Genomic DNA, 15,478 nt, shown 5'->3' on the forward strand with positions numbered 1-15,478 from the left:
ATGGAGAAATTGCTCATGGTGACACTGACCATGGTGACATTGCCTATGGTGACAGTGCTCATGGTGACAGTGCCCATGGTGACACTGACCACAGTGAGAATGCTCACAGTGATAGTGCCAATGGTGCCAGCACTCATGTTGACAGCCCCCATTGTGCAAGGTGCCATGGTGACAGTGACCATGGTGAGAGATCTCACGGTGATAGCGCTCATGGTAATAGTCCTCATGGTGACAGTGCAAATGGTGACAATACACAGGGTGACAGTACACATGGTGAAAATACCCATGGTAGCAGTTCTCATAGTGACAGTGCTCATGGGGGAAGTACCCATGCTGACAGTGCTCATTGTGGCAGTGCACATGGTGACAGTACCGATGAGGCCAGTGATTATGGTGATGGTGTTCACAGTGGCTGTGCTCATGGAGATAGTGCTCACGGTGACCGTGCCCATGATGACAGTGCCCAGGGTGACAGTGCTCACGGGGAAAGTGCCAATGATAACATTAACCATGGTGATAGTGCCCCTGGTGACACGGCCCACAGTGACATTGCTCATGGTGATAGTGCCATTGGTGACAGTGCTCATGGTGAAGTTGCCCATCCTGACAATGCTCATGGTGACATTGCCCTTCGAGATAGTACCCATGTTGACAGTGCCCATGGTGACGTGCTCATGTTGACAGTGCTCAAAGTGATAGTGCCCATGGTGACATTGCCAAGAGTGACAGTGCCCATGCTGACAGTTCTCATTGTGATAGTGCCCATGGTGACAGTACACATGGTGATACTTGCAATGGTGACAGTGCTCATGGTGACAGCGCTCATGGTTGCAGTACCCATGGTGACAGTGCTCAAAATGACAGTGACAGTGGTGGCAGTGACCATGGTGACAGTGCCCACGGTGACATTGCCTATAGTGACACTTCTCACAGTGACATTGCCCATGGTGACAGGGCTCATGTTGACGTGCTCATATTGACAGTGCTCACAGCGATAATGTCCATGGTGACATTGCCCATGGTGGAATTGCACACAATGCCATTTCCAACAGTGACAGTGCTCACGCTGAGAGCTGTCATGGTGATAGTGCCCATGGTGACAGTGCACATGGTCATACTGCCAATGGTTAAATTACTCATGGTGACAGTACTCATGGTTGTAGTACCCATGGTGACAGTGCTCAAAATGGCAGTTCCCATGGTGACATTGCCCATGGTGACATTGCCTATGGTGACACTTCTCACGGTATCATTTCCCATGGTGACATGGCTCATGGTGACACACCACATTGTGCCAGTGCCCATGGTGACAGTGTTCACAGTGAAAGTGCTCATGGTAATAATGTTTACTTTGAGAGTGCCCAAGGTGAAAATACACATGGTGACATTACTCACTGAGAAATTGCCCATGGTTACAATTCTCATAGCAACAGTTATGGTGACAGTGCTCATGGTGGCACTGCCCTGGGTGACAGTGCTCGTGGTGTCAGTGCTCATGGTGACAGTGCTCATGATGAGAGTGCCTATGTTGTTAATTCCCATGGTGACACTTCTCACAGTGACACTGACAATGGTTACAGGTCACATGTTGTCCGTGCCCTTGGTGACAGTGCCCATGAAGACAGTACTTATGTTGACAGTGTTATCGGTGATAGTGCCCATGGTGAGAGTGCACATGGTGGTAGTGCACATGGTGGCACTGAAAAGTGGTGACAGGGCTCATGGTGACAGTGCTCACGGTAAAAACCCATGCTGACAGTACTCACAGAGACACTGCTCATAGTGGCAGTAACCATGGTGAGAGTTCGCACAGTGACAGTGCCCACTGTAGGAGTGCCCATGGAGACATTGCTCATGGTGACACTGACCACGGTGACATTGCCTATGGTGACAGTGCTCATGGTGACAGAGCCCATGTTGACTCTGACCACAGTGAGAATGCTCACGGTGATAGTGCCAATGGTGACAGCACTCATGTTGACAGCACGCATTGTGCAAGGTGCCATGGTGACAGTGACCATGGTGAGAGATCTCACGGTGATAGCACTCACGGTAATAGTCCTGATGGTGACAGTGCAAATGGTGACAATACAGAGGGTGACAGTACTCATGGTGAAAATACCCATGCTAGCAGTTCTCATAGTGACAGTGCTCATGGGGGAAGTGCCCATGCTGACAGTGCTCATTGTGGCAGTGCTCATGGTGACAGTACCGATGAGGCCAGTGATTATGGTGATGGTGTTCACAGTGGCTGTGCTCATGGAGATAGTGCTCACGGTGACCGTGCCCATGATGACAGTGCCCAGGGTGACAGTGCTCACGGGGAAAATGCCAATGATAACATTAACCATGGTGATAGTGCCCCTGGTGACACGGCCCACAGTGACATTGCTCATGGTGATAGTGCCTTTGGTGACAGTGCTCATGGTGAAATTGCCCTTCCTGACAATGCTCATGGTGACATTGCCCTTCGAGATAGTACCCATGTTGAAAGTGCCCATGGTGATGTGCTCATGTTGACAGTGCTCACAGTGATAGTGCCCATGGTGACATTGCCCATGGTGGAACTGCCCACGGTGCCCTTGCCAACAGTGACAGTGCCCACGCTGACAGTTCTCATTGTGATAGTGCCCATGGTGACAGTACACATGGTGATAATCGCAATGGTGACAGTGCTATTGGTGACAGTGCTCATGGTTGCAATACCCATGGTGACAGTGCTCAAAATGACAGTGACAGTGGTGGCAGTGACCATGGTGACAGTGCCCACGGTGACATCGCCTATAGTGACACTTCTCACGGTGACATTGCCAATGGTGACAGGGCTCATGTTGACGTGCTTATATTGACAGTGCTCACAGTGATAGTGCCCATGGTGACATTGCCCATGGTGGAATTGCACACAATGCCAGTTCCCACAGTGACAGTGCTCACGCTGAGAGTTGTCATGGTGATAGTGCCCATGGTGACAGTGCACATGGTCATTCTGCCAATGGTGACAGTACTCATGGTTGCAGTACCCATGGTGACAGTGTGCAAAATGGCATTTCCCATGATGACATTGCCCATGGTGACATTGCCTAAGGTGACACATCTCACGGTGACATTTCCCATGGTGACATTGCTCAAGGTGACACACGACATTGTGCCAGTGCCCATGGTGACAGTGCACATTGTGATAATCACAATGGTGACAGTGCTCATGGTGACAGCACTCATGGTGGCAGTACCCAAGGTGACAGTGCTCACAGTGACAGTGCCCACTGTATGAGTGCCCATGTTGACAGTGCTCATGGTGACACTGACCATGGTGACATTGCCTATGGTGACAGTGCTCATGGTGACAGTGCCCATGGTGACACTGACCACAGTGAGAATGCTCACAGTGATAGTGCCAATGGTGCCAGCACTCATGTTGACAGCACGCATTGTGCAAGGTGCCATGGTGACAGTGACCATGGTGAGAGATCTCACGGTGATAGCGCTCATGATAATAGTCCTCATGGTGACAGTGCAAATGGTGACAATACACAGGGTGACAGTACACATGGTGAAAATACCCATGGTAGCAGTTCTCATAGTGACAGTGCTCATGGGGGAAGTACCCATGCTGACAGTGCTCATTGTGGCAGTGCTCATGGTGACAGTACCGATGAGGCCAGTGATTATGGTGATGGTGTTCACAGTGGCTGTGCTCATGGAGATAGTGCTCACGGTGACCGTGCCCATGATGACAGTGCCCAGGGTGACAGTGCTCACGGGGAAAGTGCCAATGATAACATTAACCATGGTGATAGTGCCCCTGGTGACACGGCCCACAGTGACATTGCTCATGGTGATAGTGCCATTGGTGACAGTGCTCACGGTGAAGTTGCCCATCCTGACAATGCTCATGGTGACATTGACCTTCGAGATAGTACCCATGTTGACAGTGCCCATGGTGACGTGCTCATGTTGACAGTGCTCAAAGTGATAGTGCCCATGGTGACATTGCCAAGAGTGACAGTGCCCATGCTGACAGTTCTCATTGTGATAGTGCCCATGGTGACAGTGCACATGGTGATACTTGCAATGGTGACAGTGCTCATGGTGACAGCGCTCATGGTTGCAGTACCCATGGTGACAGTGCTCAAAATGACAGTGACAGTGGTGGCAGTGACCATGGTGACAGTGCCCACGGTGACATTGCCTATAGTGACACTTCTCACAGTGACATTGCCCATGGTGACAGGGCTCATGTTGACGTGCTCATATTGACAGTGCTCACAGCGATAATGTCCATGGTGACATTGCCCATGGTGGAATTGCACACAATGCCATTTCCAACAGTGACAGTGCTCACGCTGAGAGTTGTCATGGTGATAGTGCCCATGGTGACAGTGCACATGGTCATACTGCCAATGGTTAAATTACTCATGGTGACAGTACTCATGGTTGCAGTACCCATGGTGACAGTGCTCAAAATGGCAGTTCCCATGGTGACATTGCCCATGGTGACATTGCCTATGGTGACACTTCTCACGGTGACATTTCCCATGGTGACATGGCTCATGGTGACACACCACATTGTGCCAGTGCCCATGGTGACAGTGTTCACAGTGAAAGTGCTCATGGTAATACTGTTTACTTTGAGAGTGCCCAAGGTGAAAATACACATGGTGACATTACTCATTGAGAAATTGCCCATGGTTACAATTCTCATAGCAAGAGTTATGGTGACAGTGCTCATGGTGGCACTGCCCTGGGTGACAGTGCTCGTGGTGTCAGTGCTCATGGTGACAGTGCTCAAGATGAGAGTGCCTATGTTGTTAATTCCCATGGTGACACTTCTCACAGTGACACTGACAATGGTTACAGGTCAAATGTTGGCCGTGCCCTTGGTGACAGTGCCCATGCAGACAGTATTTATGGTGACAGTGTTATCGGTGATAGTGCCCATGGTGAGAGTGCACATGGTGGTAGTGCACACGGTGGCACTGAAAAATGGTGACAGGGCTCATGGTGACAGTGCTCACGGTAAAAACCCATGCTGACAGTACTCACAGAGACACTGCTCATAGTGGCAGTAACCATGGTGACAGTTCGCACAGTGACAGTGCCCACTGTAGGAGTGCCCATGGAGACATTGCTCATGGTGACCCTGACCATGGTGACATTGCCTATGGTGACAGTGCTCATGGTGACAGAGCCCATGTTGACTCTGACCACAGTGAGAATGCTCACGGTGAGAGTGCCAATGGTGACAGCACTCATGTTGACAGCACGCATTGTGCAAGGTGCCATGGTGACAGTGACCATGGTGAGAGATCTCACGGTGATAGCACTCACGGTAATAGTCCTCATGGTGACAGTGCAAATGGTGACAATACAGAGGGTGACAGTACTCATGGTGAAAATACCCATGCTAGCAGTTCTCATAGTGACAGTGCTCATGGGGGAAGTACCCATGCTGACAGTGCTCATTGTGGCAGTGCTCATGGTGACAGTACCGATGAGGCCAGTGATTATGGTGATGGTGTTCACAGTGGCTGTGCTCATGGAGATAGTGCTCACGGTGACCGTGCCCATGATGACAGTGCCCAGGGTGACAGTGCTCACGGGGAAAGTGCCAATGATAACATTAACCATGGTGATAGTGCCCCTGGTGACACGGCCCACAGTGACATTGCTCATGGTGATAGTGCCATTGGTGACAGTGCTCACGGTGAAGTTGCCCATCCTGACAATGCTCATGGTGACATTGACCTTCGAGATAGTACCCATGTTGACAGTGCCCATGGTGACGTGCTCATGTTGACAGTGCTCAAAGTGATAGTGCCCATGGTGACATTGCCAAGAGTGACAGTGCCCATGCTGACAGTTCTCATTGTGATAGTGCCCATGGTGACAGTGCACATGGTGATACTTGCAATGGTGACAGTGCTCATGGTGACAGCGCTCATGGTTGCAGTACCCATGGTGACAGTGCTCAAAATGACAGTGACAGTGGTGGCAGTGACCATGGTGACAGTGCCCACGGTGACATTGCCTATAGTGACACTTCTCACAGTGACATTGCCCATGGTGACAGGGCTCATGTTGACGTGCTCATATTGACAGTGCTCACAGCGATAATGTCCATGGTGACATTGCCCATGGTGGAATTGCACACAATGCCATTTCCAACAGTGACAGTGCTCACGCTGAGAGTTGTCATGGTGATAGTGCCCATGGTGACAGTGCACATGGTCATACTGCCAATGGTTAAATTACTCATGGTGACAGTACTCATGGTTGTAGTACCCATGGTGACAGTGCTCAAAATGGCAGTTCCCATGGTGACATTGCCCATGGTGACATTGCCTATGGTGACACTTCTCACGGTGACATTTCCCATGGTGACATGGCTCATGGTGACACACCACATTGTGCCAGTGCCCATGGTGACAGTGTTCACAGTGAAAGTGCTCATGGTAATACTGTTTACTTTGAGAGTGCCCAAGGTGAAAATACACATGGTGACATTACTCATTGAGAAATTGCCCATGGTTACAATTCTCATAGCAACAGTTATGGTGACAGTGCTCATGGTGGCACTGCCCTGGGTGACAGTGCTCATGGTGACAGTGCTCATGATGAGAGTGCCTATGTTGTTAATTCCCATGGTGACACTTCTCACAGTGACACTGACAATGGTTACAGGTCACTTGTTGGCCGTGCCCTTGGTGACAGTGCCCATGCAGACAGTACTTATGGTGACAGTGTTATCGGTGATAGTGCCCATGGTGAGAGTGCACATGGTGGTAGTGCACATGGTGGCACTGAAAAATGGTGACAGGTCTCATGGTGACAGTGCTCACGGTAAAAACCCATGCTGACAGTACTCACAGAGACACTGCTCATAGTGGCAGTAACCATGGTGACAGTTCGCACAGTGACAGTGCCCACTGTAGGAGTGCCCATGGAGACATTGCTCATGGTGACACTGACCATGGTGACATTGCCTATGGTGACAGTGCTCATGGTGACAGAGCCCATGTTGACTCTGACCACAGTGAGAATGCTCACGGTGATAGTGCCAATGGTGACAGCACTCATGTTGACAGCACGCATTGTGCAAGGTGCCATGGTGACAGTGACCATGGTGAGAGATCTCACGGTGATAGCACTCACGGTAATAGTCCTGATGGTGACAGTGCAAATGGTGACAATACAGAGGGTGACAGTACTCATGGTGAAAATACCCATGCTAGCAGTTCTCATAGTGACAGTGCTCATGGGGGAAGTACCCATGCTGACAGTGCTCATTGTGGCAGTGCTCATGGTGACAGTACCGATGAGGCCAGTGATTATGGTGATGGTGTTCACAGTGGCTGTGCTCATGGAGATAGTGCTCACAGTGACCGTGCCCATGATGACAGTGCCCAGGGTGACAGTGCTCACGGGGAACGTGCCAATGATAACATTAACCATGGTGATAGTGCCCCTGGTGACACGGCCCACAGTGACATTGCTCATGGTGATAGTGCCATTGGTGACAGTGCTCACGGTGAAGTTGCCCATCCTGACAATGCTCATGGTGACATTGACCTTCGAGATAGTACCCATGTTGACAGTGCCCATGGTGACGTGCTCATGTTGACAGTGCTCAAAGTGATAGTGCCCATGGTGACATTGCCAAGAGTGACAGTGCCCATGCTGACAGTTCTCATTGTGATAGTGCCCATGGTGACAGTGCACATGGTGATACTTGCAATGGTGACAGTGCTCATGGTGACAGCGCTCATGGTTGCAGTACCCATGGTGACAGTGCTCAAAATGACAGTGACAGTGGTGGCAGTGACCATGGTGACAGTGCCCACGGTGACATTGCCTATAGTGACACTTCTCACAGTGACATTGCCCATGGTGACAGGGCTCATGTTGACGTGCTCATATTGACAGTGCTCACAGCGATAATGTCCATGGTGACATTGCCCATGGTGGAATTGCACACAATGCCATTTCCAACAGTGACAGTGCTCATGCTGAGAGTTGTCATGGTGATAGTGCCCATGGTGACAGTGCACATGGTCATACTGCCAATGGTTAAATTACTCATGGTGACAGTACTCATGGTTGTAGTACCCATGGTGACAGTGCTCAAAATGGCAGTTCCCATGGTGACATTGCCCATGGTGACATTGCCTATGGTGACACTTCTCACGGTGACATTTCCCATGGTGACATGGCTCATGGTGACACACCACATTGTGCCAGTGCCCATGGTGACAGTGTTCACAGTGAAAGTGCTCATGGTAATACTGTTTACTTTGAGAGTGCCCAAGGTGAAAATACACATGGTGACATTACTCATTGATAAATTGCCCATGGTTACAATTCTCATAGCAACAGTTATGGTGACAGTGCTCATGGTGGCACTGCCCTGGGTGACAGTGCTCGTGGTGTCAGTGCTCATGGTGACAGTGCTCAAGATGAGAGTGCCTATGTTGTTAATTCCCATGGTGACACTTCTCACAGTGACACTGACAATGGTTACAGGTCACATGTTGGCCGTGCCCTTGGTGACAGTACCCATGCAGACAGTACTTATGGTGACAGTGTTATCGGTGATAGTGCCCATGGTGAGAGTGCACATGGTGGTAGTGCACACGGTGGCACTGAAAAATGGTGACAGGGCTCATGGTGACAGTGATCACGGTAAAAACCCATGCTGACAGTACTCACAGAGACACTGCTCATAGTGGCAGTAACCATGGTGACAGTTCGCACAGTGACAGTGCCCACTGTAGGAGTGCCCATGGAGACATTGCTCATGGTGACACTAACCATGGTGACATTGCCTATGGTGACAGTGCTCATGGTGACAGAGCCCATGTTGACTCTGACCACAGTGAGAATGCTCACGGTGATAGTGCCAATGGTGACAGCACTCATGTTGACAGCACGCATTGTGCAAGGTGCCATGGTGACAGTGACCATGGTGAGAGATCTCACGGTGATAGCACTCACGGTATTAGTCCTGATGGTCACAGTGCAAATGGTGACAATACAGAGGGTGACAGTACTCATGGTGAAAATACCCATGCTAGCAGTTCTCATAGTGACAGTGCTCATGGGGGAAGTACCCATGCTGACAGTGCTCATTGTGGCAGTGCTCATGGTGACAGTACCGATGAGGCCAGTGATTATGGTGATGGTGTTCACAGTGGCTGTGCTCATGGAGATAGTGCTCACAGTGACCGTGCCCATGATGACAGTGCCCAGGGTGACAGTGCTCACGGGGAAAGTGCCAACGATAACATTAACCATGGTGATAGTGCCCCTGGTGACACGGCCCACAGTGACATTGCTCATGGTGATAGTGCCATTGGTGACAGTGCTCACGGTGAAGTTGCCCATCCTGACAATGCTCATGGTGACATTGACCTTCGAGATAGTACCCATGTTGACAGTGCCCATGGTGACGTGCTCATGTTGACAGTGCTCAAAGTGATAGTGCCCATGGTGACATTGCCAAGAGTGACAGTGCCCATGCTGACAGTTCTCATTGTGATAGTGCCCATGGTGACAGTGCACATGGTGATACTTGCAATGGTGACAGTGCTCATGGTGACAGCGCTCATGGTTGCAGTACCCATGGTGACAGTGCTCAAAATGACAGTGACAGTGGTGGCAGTGACCATGGTGACAGTGCCCACGGTGACATTGCCTATAGTGACACTTCTCACAGTGACATTGCCCATGGTGACAGGGCTCATGTTGACGTGCTCATATTGACAGTGCTCACAGCGATAATGTCCATGGTGACATTGCCCATGGTGGAATTGCACACAATGCCATTTCCAACAGTGACAGTGCTCACGCTGAGAGTTGTCATGGTGATAGTGCCCATGGTGACAGTGCACATGGTCATACTGCCAATGGTTAAATTACTCATGGTGACAGTACTCATGGTTGCAGTACCCATGGTGACAGTGCTCAAAATGGCAGTTCCCATGGTGACATTGCCCATGGTGACATTGCCTATGGTGACACTTCTCACGGTGACATTTCCCATGGTGACATGGCTCATGGTGACACACCACATTGTGCCAGTGCCCATGGTGACAGTGTTCACAGTGAAAGTGCTCATGGTAATACTGTTTACTTTGAGAGTGCCCAAGGTGAAAATACACATGGTGACATTACTCATTGAGAAATTGCCCATGGTTACAATTTTCATAGCAACAGTTATGGTGACAGTGCTCATGGTGGCACTGCCCTGGGTGACAGTGCTCGTGGTGTCAGTGCTCATGGTGACAGTGCTCAAGATGAGAGTGCCTATGTTGTTAATTCCCATGGTGACACTTCTCACAGTGACACTGACAATGGTTACAGGTCACATGTTGGCCGTGCCCTTGGTGACAGTACCCATGCAGACAGTACTTATGGTGACAGTGTTATCGGTGATAGTGCCCATGGTGAGAGTGCACATGGTGGTAGTGCACACGGTGGCACTGAAAAATGGTGACAGGGCTCATGGTGACAGTGCTCACGGTAAAAACCCATGCTGACAGTACTCACAGAGACACTGCTCATAGTGGCAGTAACCATGGTGACAGTTCGCACAGTGACAGTGCCCACTGTAGGAGTGCCCATGGAGACATTGCTCATGGTGACACTGACCATGGTGACATTGCCTATGGTGACAGTGCTCATGGTGACAGAGCCCATGTTGACTCTGACCACAGTGAGAATGCTCACGGTGATAGTGCCAATGGTGACAGCACTCATGTTGACAGCACGCATTGTGCAAGGTGCCATGGTGACAGTGACCATGGTGAGAGATCTCACGGTGATAGCACTCACGGTAATAGTCCTGATGGTGACAGTGCAAATGGTGACAATACAGAGGGTGACAGTACTCATGGTGAATATACCCATGCTAGCAGTTCTCATAGTGGCAGTGCTCATGGGGGAAGTACCCATGCTGACAGTGCTCATTGTGGCAGTGCTCATGGTGACAGTACCGATGAGGCCAGTGATTATGGTGATGGTGTTCACAGTGGCTGTGCTCATGGAGATAGTGCTCACAGTGACCGTGCCCATGATGACAGTGCCCAGGGTGACAGTGCTCACGGGGAAAGTGCCAATGATAACATTAACCATGGTGATAGTGCCCCTGGTGACACGGCCCACAGTGACATTGCTCATGGTGATAGTGCCATTGGTGACAGTGCTCACGGTGAAGTTGCCCATCCTGACAATGCTCATGGTGACATTGACCTTCGAGATAGTACCCATGTTGACAGTGCCCATGGTGACGTGCTCATGTTGACAGTGCTCAAAGTGATAGTGCCCATGGTGACATTGCCAAGAGTGACAGTGCCCATGCTGACAGTTCTCATTGTGATAGTGCCCATGGTGACAGTGCACATGGTGATACTTGCAATGGTGACAGTGCTCATGGTGACAGCGCTCATGGTTGCAGTACCCATGGTGACAGTGCTCAAAATGACAGTGACAGTGGTGGCAGTGACCATGGTGACAGTGCCCACGGTGACATTGCCTATAGTGACACTTCTCACAGTGACATTGCCCATGGTGACAGGGCTCATGTTGACGTGCTCATATTGACAGTGCTCACAGCGATAATGTCCATGGTGACATTGCCCATGGTGGAATTGCACACAATGCCATTTCCAACAGTGACAGTGCTCACGCTGAGAGTTGTCATGGTGATAGTGCCCATGGTGACAGTGCACATGGTCATACTGCCAATGGTTAAATTACTCATGGTGACAGTACTCATGGTTGCAGTACCCATGGTGACAGTGCTCAAAATGGCAGTTCCCATGGTGACATTGCCCATGGTGACATTGCCTATGGTGACACTTCTCACGGTGACATTTCCCATGGTGACATGGCTCATGGTGACACACCACATTGTGCCAGTGCCCATGGTGACAGTGTTCACAGTGAAAGTGCTCATGGTAATACTGTTTACTTTGAGAGTGCCCAAGGTGAAAATACACATGGTGACATTACTCATTGAGAAATTGCCCATGGTTACAATTCTCATAGCAACAGTTATGGTGACAGTGCTCATGGTGGCACTGCCCTGGGTGACAGTGCTCGTGGTGTCAGTGCTCATGGTGACAGTGCTCAAGATGAGAGTGCCTATGTTGTTAATTCCCATGGTGACACTTCTCACAGTGACACTGACAATGGTTACAGGTCACATGTTGGCCGTGCCCTTGGTGACAGTGCCCATGCAGACAGTACTTATGGTGACAGTGTTATCGGTGATAGTGCCCATGGTGAGAGTGCACATGGTGGTAGTGCACATGGTGGCACTGAAAAATGGTGACAGGGCTCATGGTGACAGTGCTCACGGTAAAAACCCATGCTGACAGTACTCACAGAGACACTGCTCATAGTGGCAGTAACCATGGTGAGAGTTCGCACAGTGACAGTGCCCACTGTAGGAGTGCCCATGGAGACATTGCTCATGGTGACACTGACCACGGTGACATTGCCTATGGTGACAGTGCTTATGGTGACAGAGCCCATGTTGACTCTGACCACAGTGAGAATGCTCACGGTGATAGTGCCAATGGTGACAGCACTCATGTTGACAGCACGCATTGTGCAAGGTGCCATGGTGACAGTGACCATGGTGAGAGATCTCACGGTGATAGCACTCACGGTAATAGTCCTGATGGTGACAGTGCAAATGGTGACAATACAGAGGGTGACAGTACTCATGGTGAAAATACACATGCTAGCAGTTCTCATAGTGACAGTGCTCATGGGGGAAGTGCCCATGCTGACAGTGCTCATTGTGGCAGTGCTCATGGTGACAGTACCGATGAGGCCAGTGATTATGGTGATGGTGTTCACAGTGGCTGTGCTCATGGAGATAGTGCTCACGGTGACCGTGCCCATGATGACAGTGCCCAGGGTGACAGTGCTCACGGGGAAAGTGCCAATGATAACATTAACCATGGTGATAGTGCCCCTGGTGACACGGCCCACAGTGACATTGCTCATGGTGATAGTGCCTTTGGTGACAGTGCTCATGGTGAAATTGCCCTTCCTGACAATGCTCATGGTGACATTGCCCTTCGAGATAGTACCCATGTTGACAGTGCCCATGGTGACGTGCTCATGTTGACAGTGCTCACAGTGATAGTGCCCATGGTGACATTGCCCATGGTGGAAGTGCCCACGGTGCCCTTGCCAACAGTGACAGTGCCCATGCTGACAGTTCTCATTGTGATAGTGCCCATGGTGACAGTACACATGGTGATAATCGCAATGGTGACAGTGCTCATGGTGACAGTGCTCATGGTTGCAATACCCATGGTGACAGTGCTCAAAATGACAGTGACAGTGGTGGCAGTGACCATGGTGACAGTGCCCACGGTGACATCGCCTATAGTGACACTTCTCACGGTGACATTGCCAATGGTGACAGGGCTCATGTTGACGTGCTTATATTGACAGTGCTCACAGTGATAGTGCCCATGGTGACATTGCCCATGGTGGAATTGCACACAATGCCAGTTCCCACAGTGACAGTGCTCACGCTGAGAGTTGTCATGGTGATAGTGCCCATGGTGACAGTGCACATGGTCATACTGCCAATGGTGACAGTACTCATGGTTGCAGTACCCATGGTGACAGTGTGCAAAATGGCATTTCCCATGGTGACATTGCCTATGGTGACACATCTCACGGTGACATTTCCCATGGTGACATTGCTCAAGGTGACACACGACATTGTGCCAGTGCCCATGGTGACAGTGCACATTGAGATACTCGCAATGGTGACAGTGCTCATCGTGACAGCGCTCATGGTGGCAGTACCCAAGGTGACAGTGATCACAGTGACAGTGCCCACTGTATGATTGCCCATGTTGACAGTGCTCATGGTGACACTGACCATGGTGACATTGCCTATGGTGACAGTGCTCATGGTGACAGTGCCCATGGTGACACTGACCACAGTGAGAATGCTCACAGTGATAGTGCCAATGGTGCCAGAACTCATGTTGACAGCCCCCATTGTGCAAGGTGCCATGGTGACAGTGACCATGGTGAGAGATCTCACGGTGATAGCGCTCACGGTAATAGTCCTCATGGTGACAGTGCAAATGGTGACAGTACACAGGGTGACAGTACACATGGTGAAAATACCCATGGTAGCAGTTCTCATAGTGACAGTGCTCATGGGGGATGTGCCCATGCTGACAGTGCTCATTGTGGCAGTGCTCATGGTGACAGTACCAATGAGGCCAGTGATTATGGTGATGGTGTTCACAGTGGCTGTGCTCATGGAGATAGTGCTCACGGTGACCGTGCCCATGATGACAGTGCCCAGGGTGACAGTGCTCACGGGGAAATTGCCAATGATAACATTAACCATGGTGATAGTGCCCCTGGTGACATGGCCCACAGTGACATTGCTCATGGTGATAGTGCCATTGGTGACAGTGCTCACGGTGAAGTTGCCCATCCTGACAATGCTCATGGTGACATTGACCTTCGAGATAGTACCCATGTTGACAGTGCCCATGGTGACGTGCTCATGTTGACAGTGCTCAAAGTGATAGTGCCCATGGTGACATTGCCAAGAGTGACAGTGCCCATGCTGACAGTTCTCATTGTGATAGTGCCCATGGTGACAGTGCACATGGTGATACTTGCAATGGTGACAGTGCTCATGGTGACAGCGCTCATGGTTGCAGTACCCATGGTGACAGTGCTCAAAATGACAGTGACAGTGGTGGCAGTGACCATGGTGACAGTGCCCACGGTGACATTGCCTATAGTGACACTTCTCACAGTGACATTGCCCATGGTGACAGGGCTCATGTTGACGTGCTCATATTGACAGTGCTCACAGCGATAATGTCCATGGTGACATTGCCCATGGTGGAATTGCACACAATGCCATTTCCAACAGTGACAGTGCTCACGCTGAGAGTTGTCATGGTGATAGTGCCCATGGTGACAGTGCACATGGTCATACTGCCAATGGTTAAATTACTCATGGTGACAGTACTCATGGTTGCAGTACCTATGGTGACAGTGCTCAAAATGGCAGTTCCCATGGTGACATTGCCCATGGTGACATTGCCTATGGTGACACTTCTCACGGTGACATTTCCCATGGTGACATGGCTCATGGTGACACACCACATTGTGCCAGTGCCCATGGTGACAGTGTTCACAGTGAAAGTGCTCATGGTAATACTGTTTACTTTGAGAGTGCCCAAGGTGAAAATACACATGGTGACATTACTCATTGAGAAATTGCCCATGGTTACAATTCTCATAGCAACAGTTATGGTGACAGTGCTCATGGTGGCACTGCCCTGGGTGACAGTGCTCGTGGTGTCAGTGCTCATGGTGACAGTGCTCAAGATGAGAGTGCCTATGTTGTTAATTCCCATGGTGACACTTCTCACAGTGACACTGACAATGGTTACAGGTCACATGTTGGCCGTGC

This window comes from Mesoplodon mirus, assembly GCF_964341445.2.
Source record: "Mesoplodon mirus genome assembly, chromosome: 1".
NCBI classification, from domain to species: Eukaryota; Metazoa; Chordata; class Mammalia; order Artiodactyla; family Ziphiidae; genus Mesoplodon; species Mesoplodon mirus.